This window comes from Ranitomeya imitator, chromosome 1 (assembly GCF_032444005.1).
Source record: "Ranitomeya imitator isolate aRanImi1 chromosome 1, aRanImi1.pri, whole genome shotgun sequence".
NCBI lineage: Eukaryota > Metazoa > Chordata > Amphibia > Anura > Dendrobatidae > Ranitomeya > Ranitomeya imitator.
The window spans coordinates 227,452,405-227,464,529 of record NC_091282.1 but is presented as its reverse complement, the minus strand read 5'-3'; positions in this window follow the sequence as shown (position 1 = coordinate 227,464,529).

The following is a 12,125-nucleotide window of genomic DNA, read 5'->3' as shown; positions in this document are numbered from 1 at the left end:
TTTCCTAAGGGTCGACTGTTCAATTTATCGGTGCCAGAACACGCCGCTATGCGGAGTTATATAAAGGAGTCCTTGGAGAAGGGTCATATTCGCCCGTCGTCTTCACCATTGGGAGCAGGGTTCTTTTTTGTGGCCAAGAAGGATGGCTCTTTGAGACCTTGTATTGATTACCGCCTTCTTAATAAGATCACAGTCAAATTTCAGTATCCTTTGCCGCTGCTTACTGATTTGTTTGCTCGGATTAAGGGGGCTAGTTGGTTCACCAAGATAGATCTTCGAGATCTTGTGCGAATTAAACAGGGCGATGAATGGAAAACAGCATTTAATACGCCCGAGGGCCATTTTGAGTACCTGGTTATGCCATTCGGGCTTTCTAATGCTCCATCTGTGTTTCAGTCCTTTATGCATGACATCTTTCGAGAGTACCTGGATAGATTCATGATTGTGTATTTTGGATGACATTTTGGTCTTTTCGGATGATTGGGAGTCTCATGTGAAGCAGGTCAGAATGGTGTTCCAGGTCCTTTGTGCGAAATCCTTGTTTGTGAAGGGGTCAAAGTGTCTCTTTGGAGTTCAGAAGGTTTCATTTTTGGGTTTCATTTTTTCCCCTTCTACTATCGAGATGGACCCTGTTAAAGTTCAGGCCATTTATGATTGGACTCAGCCGACATCTGTGAAGAGCCTGCAGAAGTTCCTGGGCTTTGCTAATTTTTACCGTCGCTTCATCGCTAATTTTTCTAGTATTGCTAAACCGTTGACTGATTTGACCAAGAAAGGTGCTGATGTGGTCAATTGGTCCTCTGCGGCTGTAGAGGCTTTTCAGGAGTTGAAGCGTCATTTTTCCTCTGCCCCTGTGTTGTGCCAGCCAGATGTTTCGCTCCCGTTCCAGGTCGAGGTTGATGCTTCTGAGATTAGAGCAGGGGCTGTTTTGTCGCAAAGAAGTTCTGATGGCTCTGTGATGAAACCATGTGCCTTCTTTTCTAGAAAATTCTCGCCTGCTGAGCGCAATTATGATGTTGGCAATCGAGAGTTGTTGGCCATGAAGTGGGCATTCGAGGAGTGGCGACATTGGCTTGAAGGAGCTAAACATCGCGTGGTGGTCTTGACGGATCACAAGAATTTGATTTATCTCGAGTCTGCCAAACGGTTGAATCCTAGACAGGCTCGATGGTCGCTCTTTTTCTCCCGTTTTGATTTTGTGGTTTCATACCTTCCGGGATCTAAGAATGTGAAGGCTGATGCCCTGTCAAGGAGTTTTGTGCCTGACTCTCCGGGTGTTTCGGAGCCAGCGAGTATTCTTAAAGAGGGGGTAATTTTGTCTGCCATCTCCCCTGATTTGCGGCGCGTGCTGCAGAAGTTTCAGGCTGATAAACCTGACCGTTGTCCAGTGGAGAGACTGTTTGTCCCTGATAGATGGACTAGTAGAGTTATCTCTGAGTTTCATTGTTCGGTGTTGGCTGGTCATCCTGGAATCTTTGGTACCAGAGATTTGGTGGCTAGATCCTTTTGGTGGCCTTCTTTGTCACGGGATGTGCGTTCTTTTGTGCAGTCCTGTGGGACTTGTGCTCGGGCTAAGCCCTGCTGTTCTCGGGCCAGTGGGTTGCTTTTGCCCTTGCCGGTCCCGAAGAGGCCCTGGACGAATATTTCCATGGATTTTATTTCTGATCTCCCTGTTTCCCAAAGGATGTCGGTCATTTGGGTGGTTTGTGATCGCTTCTCTAAGATGGTCCATTTGGTACTCTTGTCTAAATTGCCTTCCTCCTCTGATTTGGTGCCATTGTTTTTCCAGCATGTGGTTCGTTTGCATGGCATTCCGGAGAACATCGTCTCGGACAGAGGTTCCCAGATTGTTTCGAGGTTTTGGTGGTCCTTTTGTGCTAAGATGGGCATTGATTTGTCTTTTTCTTCGGCCTTCCATCCTCAGACTAATGGCCAAACCGAACGAACTAATCAGACTTTGGAAACATATCTGAGATGCTTTGTTTCTGCTGATCAGGATGATTGGGTGTCCTTCTTGCCTTTGGCTGAGTTCGCCCTTAATAATCGGGCCAGCTCGGCTACTTTAGTTTCTCCTTTTTTCTGTAATTCTGGTTTCCATCCTCGTTTCTCTTCAGGGCAGGTTGAGCCTTCGGACTGTCCTGGTGTGGATACGGTGGTGGACAGGTTGCAGCAGATTTGGACTCATGTGGTGGACAATTTGACATTGTCCCAGGAGAAGGCTCAACGTTTTGCTAACCGCTGGCACTGTGTTGGTCCCCAACTTCGTGTTGGGGATTTGGTTTGGTTGTCATCTCGTCATGTTCCTATGAAGGTTTCCTCTCCTAAGTTTAAGCCTCGTTTCATTGGGCCATATAAGATTTCTGAAGTTCTTAATCCTGTGTCATTTCGTTTGGACCTTCCAGCTTCTTTTGCCATCCATAATGTGTTCCATAGGTCGTTGTTGCGGAGATACGTAGCGCCTATGGTTCCCATCGTTGATCCTCCTGCCCCGGTGTTGGTCGAGGGGGAGTTGGAGTATGTGGTGGAGAAGATTTTGGATTCTCGTGTTTCGAGATGGAAACTCCAGTACCTGGTCAAGTGGAAGGGTTATGGTCAGGAAGATAATTCCTGGGTTTTTGCCTCTGATGTTCATGCTGCCGATCTAGTTCGTGCCTTTCATTTGGCTCATCCTGATCGGCCTGGGGGCTCTGGTGAGGGTTCAGTGACCCCTCCTCAAGGGGGGGTACTGTTGTGAATTCTGTTGTTGAACTCCCTCCTGTGGTCGTGAATGGTACTTCGGTGAGTTCTGTCCATGGACTCCCTCTGGTGGCTGTGAGTGAAGCTGCTGCTTCTGAGGTTCCTTACACAGGTGACGTGGTTTATCCTTTGGTTGGCTGCTCTATTTATCTCCACTCAGATCGTTACTCCAGGCCAGCTGTCAATGTTGCTGTGCTGGTTCAGTTCGCTCTTGGATCTTCTGGAGACCTGTCTCTTTCTGCAAGAAGCTAAGTCCCCGTTTGTTATTTTTTGTTCATTGTTTTCTAGTCCAGCTTGCTTTCATGATTTTGTCTTGCTAGCTGGAAGCTCTGGGATGCTGGGTGGCGCCTCCGCACCGTGAGTTGGTGCGGGGGTCTTTTTGCACACTCTGCGTGGTCTTTTGTAGTTTTGTGCTGACCGCAAAGATACCTTTCCTATCCTCTGTCTATTTAGTTAGTCTGGCCTCGCTTTGCTAAACCTGTTTCATTTCTGTGTTTGTGACTTTCATCTTAACTCACAGTTAATATTTGTGGGGGGCTGCCTTTTCCTTTGGGGAAATTTCTCTGAGGCAAGGTAGGCTTTATTTTCTATCTCTAGGGCTAGCTAGTTCTTAGGCTGTGTCCGAGGCGTCTAGGCCTGTTAGGTACGCTCCACGGCTATTTCTAGTGTGTGTGATAGGATTAGGGATTGCGGTCAGCAAAGTTCCCACTTCCCAGAGCTTGTCCTGTGAGTTTAACCATCAGGTCATTCCTGGTGCTCCTAACCACCAGGTCATAACACAAGGCCAAAGCAGTCAGGGAATCACAAGGTTATTTGTAGGAAACACTGTATGTAGGCCAACATTGAGAATACCATCACCAACCCTCTCTCAATCCGCCATGTCCATCACCACCGCTAGTTCCAACATATGCACCTCTCAAGACCAGCTCACCCTACAAGAGACTCTCGTTAGGAAAAGAAATTACTCATCCTCTCATCCGCGTACACAGGTTTTGAACGCCCACATTGCTAGACTAATCTCGTTAGAGATGATGCCCTACTGGTTGGTTGAAAGCAAAGCTTTCAAAGCCCTGATGGCCTACGCAGTACCACGCTATGACCTACCCAGTCGATACTTCTTTGGGAGAAAAGCCATTCCAGCCCTCCACCAGCATGTCAAAGACCGCATTGTCCATGCACTGAGGCAATTAGTCAGTAGAAAGGTGCACCTCACAACAGATGCATGGACCAGTACGCATGGCCAGGGACATTACGTGTCCATCATGGCACAATGGGTTAATGTGGTGGATGCAGGGTCCACAGAGGACAGCCATAGTGGGACAGTTCTGCCTAGCCCACGGTCTAGGAAACAGTTGGCTGTAGGTGTTCGCCACTCCTCCTCCTCCTCCAGAAGCGAAAGCTTGTCCACAGAGCGCAGTCGCATGACCACTCCATCCGCAGCTGCCAGTGTAGCACACGAGGTGTCTCATTATCGAACAGCTAGTGGTAAGCATCAGAAGGCTGTGTTAGAAATGAAGTGTTTAGGCGACAACAGACACACCACGGAAGTACTGGCCGAGTACTTGCAGCAACAAACTCAGTCATGGCTGGGCAGTGTACATCTTGAGGCAGGCAAGGTAGTCAGTGATAACAGAAGGAATTTTATGGCTGCCATAGCCCTTTCAGAACTTAAACACATACCTTGCCTGGCACACACCTTGAACTTGGTGGTGCAGTGCTTCCTCAAAAATTATCCGAAGTTACCAGCCCTGCTCCTGAAGGTGCGAAGACTTTGCTCGCACATCCGCCGGTCGCCCGTACACTCCAGCCGTATGCTGAACCATCAGCAATCGCTGAATCTTCCCCAGCACCGCCTAATAATCGAAGTTGCAACAAGGTGGAACTCCACACTGCACATGGTTCAGAGGCTGTGCGAACAGAGGCGTGCTGTATTTAATTTGTAAGATGATACACATACACGGGCAGGCAGTTGGATGGCAGACATCGAGTTGTCTGGTGTGCAGTGGTCGAAGCTCCAAGACCTCTGTCAAGTCCTTCAGTGTTTTGAGGAATGCACAAGGCTGGAAAGTGCAGATGACGCCATCATAAGCATGAGCATCCCACTAATGCGTCTGCTGATGCAAAGTTTGACGCACATTAAGGAGCTGGCGTCTGCAGCTTAGGAGGAGGGAAGCCTTGATGACAGTCAGCCATTGTCTGCTAAGGGAACTCTCCTGGATGAGGTGGTGGATGAAGAGGAGGAGGAGGAGGATGGGGATGAATATTTATGGGAGGAGGATGCTTCAAAGGGGGCAATAGAAACTGGTGGCGTTGCAAGGTCAGGTAGAGGGTTTTTGCGGGACACAAGTGATGTTGATTTGCAAGAAAGTGCTCCTCAACCCAGTACAAGCAGTGAATTGACATCTCGAACATTGGCCCACATGGCTGGGTATGCCTTGAGTATCCTAAAAAGGGACCCCCGCATTATCAAAATGATGACCGATGACGATTACTGGTTGGCCTGCCTCCTGGATCCACAATATAAAGGAAAATTACAAAATATCATGCCACATGAGAACCTTGAGCAAATATTGGCTACCAAACAAGCAACTCTTGTAGACCGTTTGGTTCAGGCATTCCCAGCACACAGCGACGGTGATGGTTCTCACACGAGCCATAGGGGGCAACATGGCAGAGGTGTTAGAGGTGCACAAATCCGAAGTGGCGTTGGACAGAGGGGTTTTATGACCAGGTTGTGGAGTGATTTCGCAATGACCACTGACACGACAGGTACTGCTGCATCGATTCAAAGTGACAGGAGACGGCATTTGTCCAGTATGGTTATGAACTACTTTTCCTCCCTTATCGATGTTCTCCCTCACAGGTCATTCCCCTTTGATTACTGGGCATCTAAAATAGACACCGGGCCTGAATTGGCAGAATATGCATTACAGGAGCTCGCTTGCCCTGCTTCTAGTGTGCTATCAGAAAGAGTCTTCAGTGCTGCTGGTTCAATACTGACTGAAAAAAGGACACATCTGGCTACCCAGAATGTTAATGATCTAACCTTCATTAAAATGAACCAATCATAGATTTCAAATTATTTTGCCCCACCTTCTGCTGACACGTAGCTTGCCTGAAAAATGTCTTGCTTTTGGCCTCTTCTTACTGACTTCTCCAATTCCGCCATTTGCAGCTGCTGAATGTCCACCATAGGCCATTTTTATACCTCCCTAAATGGGCTGACTTCCCCCACAGGGCCATGGTCACCACCTGGCGCAAGCACCCGTGCGAGTGCCGTTTGCCTGGACAGGTGGGTGCGCCCACTCTTGGGCGACGGCACTGGCACAGGGTCCCTCATAGTACAATGAAGTGGCTCTGACGGTGGTTGTGCACAACCAACATCAGACACACCGTCGTAATATGAGGGGCCCTGTGCCAGTACCGCCGCCCACGAGAGAGTGTTCCCCCCAGCACGAACAGTGCTCTACCATTTTCAATACTTACCTCTCCCTGCTCCACCACTGTGTAGTCTGTGCTGTTAAAACCTTCAATGGCACTGCCAATACAAATTTGTTGAAATGATAGATGATAGTTAAAATATTCAGGGGCACTGGCCTCTATTTAGACCAGGTAATTCTTTGCGCCTACTACCACTGCTACTCAGCAAAGGAGCCCATCCCAGTACCTAGCTATGCCGCCTGTTTATTCCTGTTACCAATTTTGAACTGCATTTAGCCTATTTTATTATTTGAGCCTAATAACTGTGTCTGCGCCACTCATTGCAGTTGTCCTCCACTGAACAAAGCTATTCCACCTGTTTAGTCCTCGTACCAATTTTGAACTGCATTTAGCCTACTTTTTCATTGTGGGCCTACTAACCGTGTCTGCGCCACTCATTGCAGCTGTCCTCCACTGAACAAAGCTATGCCGCCTGTTTAGTCCTGTTACCAATTTTGAACTGCTTTTAGCATACTTTTGTATTTGGGCCTACTATCCGTGTCTGCGCCACTCATTACAGTTGTCCTCCGCTGAACAACACTAGGCCGCCTGTTTAGTCCTGTTACCAATTTTAAACTGCATTTAGCCTACTTTTTTGGGGGGGCCTGCTAACTGTGTCTGCGCCACTCATTACAGTTGTCCTCCACTGAGCAAAGCTATGCCGCCTGTTTAGTCCTGCTACTAATTTTGAACTGCATTTAGCCTACTTTTTTATTGTGGGCCTACAAACTGTGTCTGCGCCACTCATTACAGTTGTCCTCCACTGAACAAAGCAATGCCGCCTGTTTAGTCCTGTTACCAATTTTGAACTGCATTTAACCTACTTATTTATTTTGGGCCTACTAACTGTGTCTGCGCCACTCATTACAGTTCTCCTCCACTGAACAAAGCTATGCCGCCTGTGTTGTCCTGTTACCAATTTTGAACTGCATTTAGCCTATTTTTTTATTGTGGGCCTACAAACTGTGTCTTCGCCACTCATTACAGTTGTCCTCCACTGAACAAAGCAATGCCGCCTGTTTAGTCCTGTTACCAATTTTGAACTGCATTTAGCCTACTTTTTTATTTTGGGCCTACTAACTGTGTCTGCGCCACTCATTACAGTTCTCCTCCACTGAACAAAGCTAGCCAAGTTTAGTCCTGTTACTAATTTTGAACTGCATTTATCCTACTTTTTTAGTTGGGCCTACTAACTGTGACTGCGCCACTCATTACAGTTGTCCTCCACTGAACAATCCTAGGCCGCCTGTTTAGTCCTGTTACCAATTTTGAACTGCATTTAGCCTACTTTTGTATTTGGGCCTACTAACTGTGTCTGCGCCACTCATTGCAGTTGTCCTCCACTGGACAAAGCTATTCCACCTGTTTAGTCCTCGTACCAATTTTGAACTGCATTTAGCCTACTTTTTCATTGTGGGCCTACTAACCGTGTCTGCGCCACTCATTACAGCTGTCCTCCACTGAACAAAGCTATGCCGCCTGTTTAGTCCTGTTACCAATTTTGAACTGCTTTTAGCATACTTTTGTATTTGGCCTACTATCCGTGTCTGCACCACTCATTACAGTTGTCCTCCGCTGAACAACACTAGGCCGCCTGTTTAGTCCTGTTACCAATTTTAACCCCTTACCGGCATCGGACGTACTATACCGTCCGATGCCGGCTCCCCTGCTTTGATGCAGGGCTCCGCGGTGAGCCCGCACCAAAGCCGGGACATGTCAGCTGTTTTGAACAGCTGACATGTGCCCGTAATAGGCGCGGGCAGAATCGCGATCTGCCCGCACCTATTAACTAGTTAAATGCCGCTGTCAAACGCAGACAGCGGCATTTAACTACCGCTTCCGGCCGGGCGGCCGGAAATGACGTCATCGCCGACCCCCGTCACATGATCGGGGGTCGGCGATGCTTGTGAATGGTAACCATAGAGGTCCTTGAGACCTCTATGGTTACTGATTGCCCGTCGCTGTGAGCGCCACCCTGTGGTCGGCGCTCACAGCACACGTGCAATTCTGCTACATAGCAGCGATCAGCAGATCGCTGCTATGTAGCAGAGCCGATCGTGCTATGCCTGCTTCTAGCCTCTCATGGAGGCTATTGAAGCAGGGCAAAAGTTAAAAAGAAAAGTTTAAAAAAATGTGAAAAAAATAAAAAAAACATAAAAGTTTAAATCACCCCCCTTTCGCCCCAATCAAAATAAATCAATAAAAAAAATATCAAATCTACGTATATTTGGTATCGCCGCGCTCAGAATCGCCCGATCTATCAATAAAAAAAAAGTATTAACGTGATCGCTAAACAGCGTAGCGGGAAAAAAATTCGAAACGCCAGAATTACGTTTTTTTGGTCGCCGCGACATTGCATTAAAATGCAATAACGGGCGATCAAAAGAACGTATCTGCACCGAAATGCTATCATTAAAAACGTCATCTCGGCACGCAAAAAATAAGCCCTCAACCGACCCCAGATGATGAAAAATGGAGACGCTACGAGTATCGGAAAATGGCACAACTTTTTTTTTTTTTTTTTAGCAAAGTTTGGAATTTTTTTTCACCACTTACATAAAAAATAACCTAGTCATGTTTGGTGTCTGTGAACTCGTAATGACCTGGAGAATCATAATGGCAGGTCAGTTTTAGCATTTAGTGAACCTAGCAAAAAAGCCAAACAAAAAACCAATGTGGGATTGCACTTTTTTTGCAATTTCACCGCACTTGGAATTTTTTTCCCGTTTTCTAGTACACGACATGCTAAAACCAATGATGTCGTTCAAAAGTACAACTCGTTCTGCAAAAAATAAGCCATCACATGGCCAATTTGACGGAAAAATAAAAACGTTATGGCTCTGGGAAGGAGGGAAGCGAAAAACGAACACGGAAAAACGAAAAATCCCCTGGTCATGAAGGGGTTAAACTGCATTTAGCCTACTTTTTTATTTGGGGCCTACTAACTGTGTCTGCGCCACTCATTACAGTTGTCCTCCACTGAGCAAAGCTATGCCGCCTGTTTAGTCCTGCTACTAATTTTGAACTGCATTTAGCCTACTTTTTTATTGTGGGCCTACAAACTGTGTCTGCGCCACTCATTACAGTTGTCCTCCACTGAACAAAGCAATGCCGCCTGTTTAGTCCTGTTACCAATTTTGAACTGCATTTAACCTACTTATTTATTTTTGGCCTACTAACTGTGTCTGCGCCACTCATTACAGTTGTCCTCCACTGAACAAAGCTATGCCGCCTGTGTTGTCCTGTTACCAATTTTGAACTGCATTTAGCCTACTTTTTTATTGTGGGCCTACAAACTGTGTCTGCGCCACTCATTACAGTTGTCCTCCACTGAACAAAGCAATGCCGCCTGTTTAGTCCTGTTACCAATTTTGAACTGCATTTAGCCTACTTTTTTATTTTGGGCCTACTAACTGTGTCTGCGCCACTCATTACAGTTCTCCTCCACTGAACAAAGCTAGTCAAGAGATGCCCTTAATCTGGTAGACTGGGACAATATCCTCAGAAATGAGAATACAGATAATAAATGGGAAATGTTTAAGAACATCCTAAATAGGCAGTGTAAGCAGTTTATACCTTGTGGGAATAAAAGGACTAGAAATAGGAAAAACCCAATGTGGCTAAACAAAGAAGTAAGACAGGCAATTAACAGTAAAAAGAAAGCATTTGCACTACTAAAGCAGGATGGCACCATTGAAGCTCTAAAAAACTATAGGGAGAAAAATACTTTATCTAAAAAACTAATTAAAGCTGCCAAAAAGGAAACAGAGAAGCACATTGCTAAGGAGAGTAAAACTAATCCCAAACTGTTCTTCAACTATATCAATAGTAAAAGAATAAAAACTGAAAATGTAGGCCCCTTAAAAAATAGTGAGGAAAGAATGGTTGTAGATGACGAGGAAAAAGCTAACATATTAAACACCTTCTTCTCCACGGTATTCACAGTGGAAAATGAAATGCTAGGTGAAATCCCAAGAAACAATGAAAACCCTATATTAAGGGTCACCAATCTAACCCAAGAAGAGGTGCGATAAGATTAAAATAGATAAATCTCCGGGTCCGGATTGCATACACCCACGAGTACTAAGAGAACTAAGTAATGTAATAGATAAACCATTATTTCTTATTTTTAGTGACTCTATAGCGACAGGGTCTGTTCCGCAGGACTGGCGCATAGCAAATGTGGTGCCAATATTCAAAAAGGGCTCTAAAAGTGAACCTGGAAATTATAGGCCAGTAAGTCTAACCTCTATTGTTGGTAAAATATTTGAAGGGTTTCTGAGGGATGTTATTCTGGATTATCTCAATGAGAATAACTGTTTAACTCCATATCAGCATGGGTTTATGAGAAATCGCTCCTGTCAAACCAATCTAATCAGTTTTTATGAAGAGGTAAGCTATAGACTGGACCACGGTGAGTCATTGGACGTGGTATATCTCGATTTTTCCAAAGCGTTTGATACCGTGCCGCACAAGAGGTTGGTACACAAAATGAGAATGCTTGGTCTGGGGGAAAATGTGTGTAAATGGGTTAGTAACTGGCTTAGTGATAGAAAGCAGAGGGTGGTTATAAATGGTATAGTCTCTAACTGGGTCGCTGTGACCAGTGGGGTACCGCAGGGGTCAGTATTGGGACCTGTTCTCTTCAACATATTCATTAATGATCTGGTAGAAGGTTTACACAGTAAAATATCGATATTTGCAGATGATACAAAACTATGTAAAGCAGTTAATACAAGAGAAGATAGTATTCTGCTACAGATGGATCTGGATAAGTTGGAAACTTGGGCTGAAAGGTGGCAGATGAGGTTTAACAATGATAAATGTAAGGTTATACACATGGGAAGAGGGAATCAATATCACCATTACACACTGAACGGGAAACCACTGGGTAAATCTGACAGGGAGAAGGACTTGGGGATCCAAGTTAATGATAAACTTACCTGGAGCAGCCAGTGCCAGGCAGCAGCTGCCAAGGCAAGCAGGATCATGGGGTGCATTAAAAGAGGTCTGGATACACATGATGAGAGCATTATACTGCCTCTGTACAAATCCCTAGTTAGACCGCACATGGAGTACTGTGTCCAGTTTTGGGCACCGGTGCTCAGGAAGGATATAATGGAACTAGAGAGAGTACAAAGGAGGGCAACAAAATTAATAAAGGGGATGGGAGAACTACAATACCCAGATAGATTAGCGAAATTAGGATTATTTAGTCTAGAAAAAAGACGACTGAGGGGCGATCTAATAACCATGTATAAGTATATAAGGGGACAATACAAATATCTCGCTGAGGATCTGTTTATACCAAGGAAGGTGACGGGCACAAGGGGGCATTCTTTGCGTCTGGAGGAGAGAAGGTTTTTCCACCAACATAGAAGAGGATTCTTTACTGTTAGGGCAGTGAGAATCTGGAATTGCTTGCCTGAGGAGGTGGTGATGGCGAACTCAGTCGAGGGGTTCAAGAGAGGCCTGGATGTCTTCCTGGAGCAGAACAATATTGTATCATACAATTATTAGGTTCTGTAGAAGGACGTAGATCTGGGTATTTATTATGATGGAATATAGGCTGAACTGGATGGACAAATGTCTTTTTTCGGCCTTACTAACTATGTTACTATGTTACTATGTTACTAAGTTTAGTCCTGTTACTAATTTTGAACTGCATTTATCCTACTTTTTTAGTTGGGCCTACTAACTGTGACTGCGCCACTCATTACAGTTGTCCTCCACTGAACAATCCTAGGCCGCCTGTTTAGTCCTGTTACCAATTTTGAACTGCATTCAGCCTACTTTTGTATTTGGGCCTACTAACTGTGTCTGCGCCACTCATTACAGTTGTCCTCCACTGAACAAAGCTAGGCCGCCTGTTTAGTCCTGTTACCAATTTTGAACTGCATTTAGCTTAC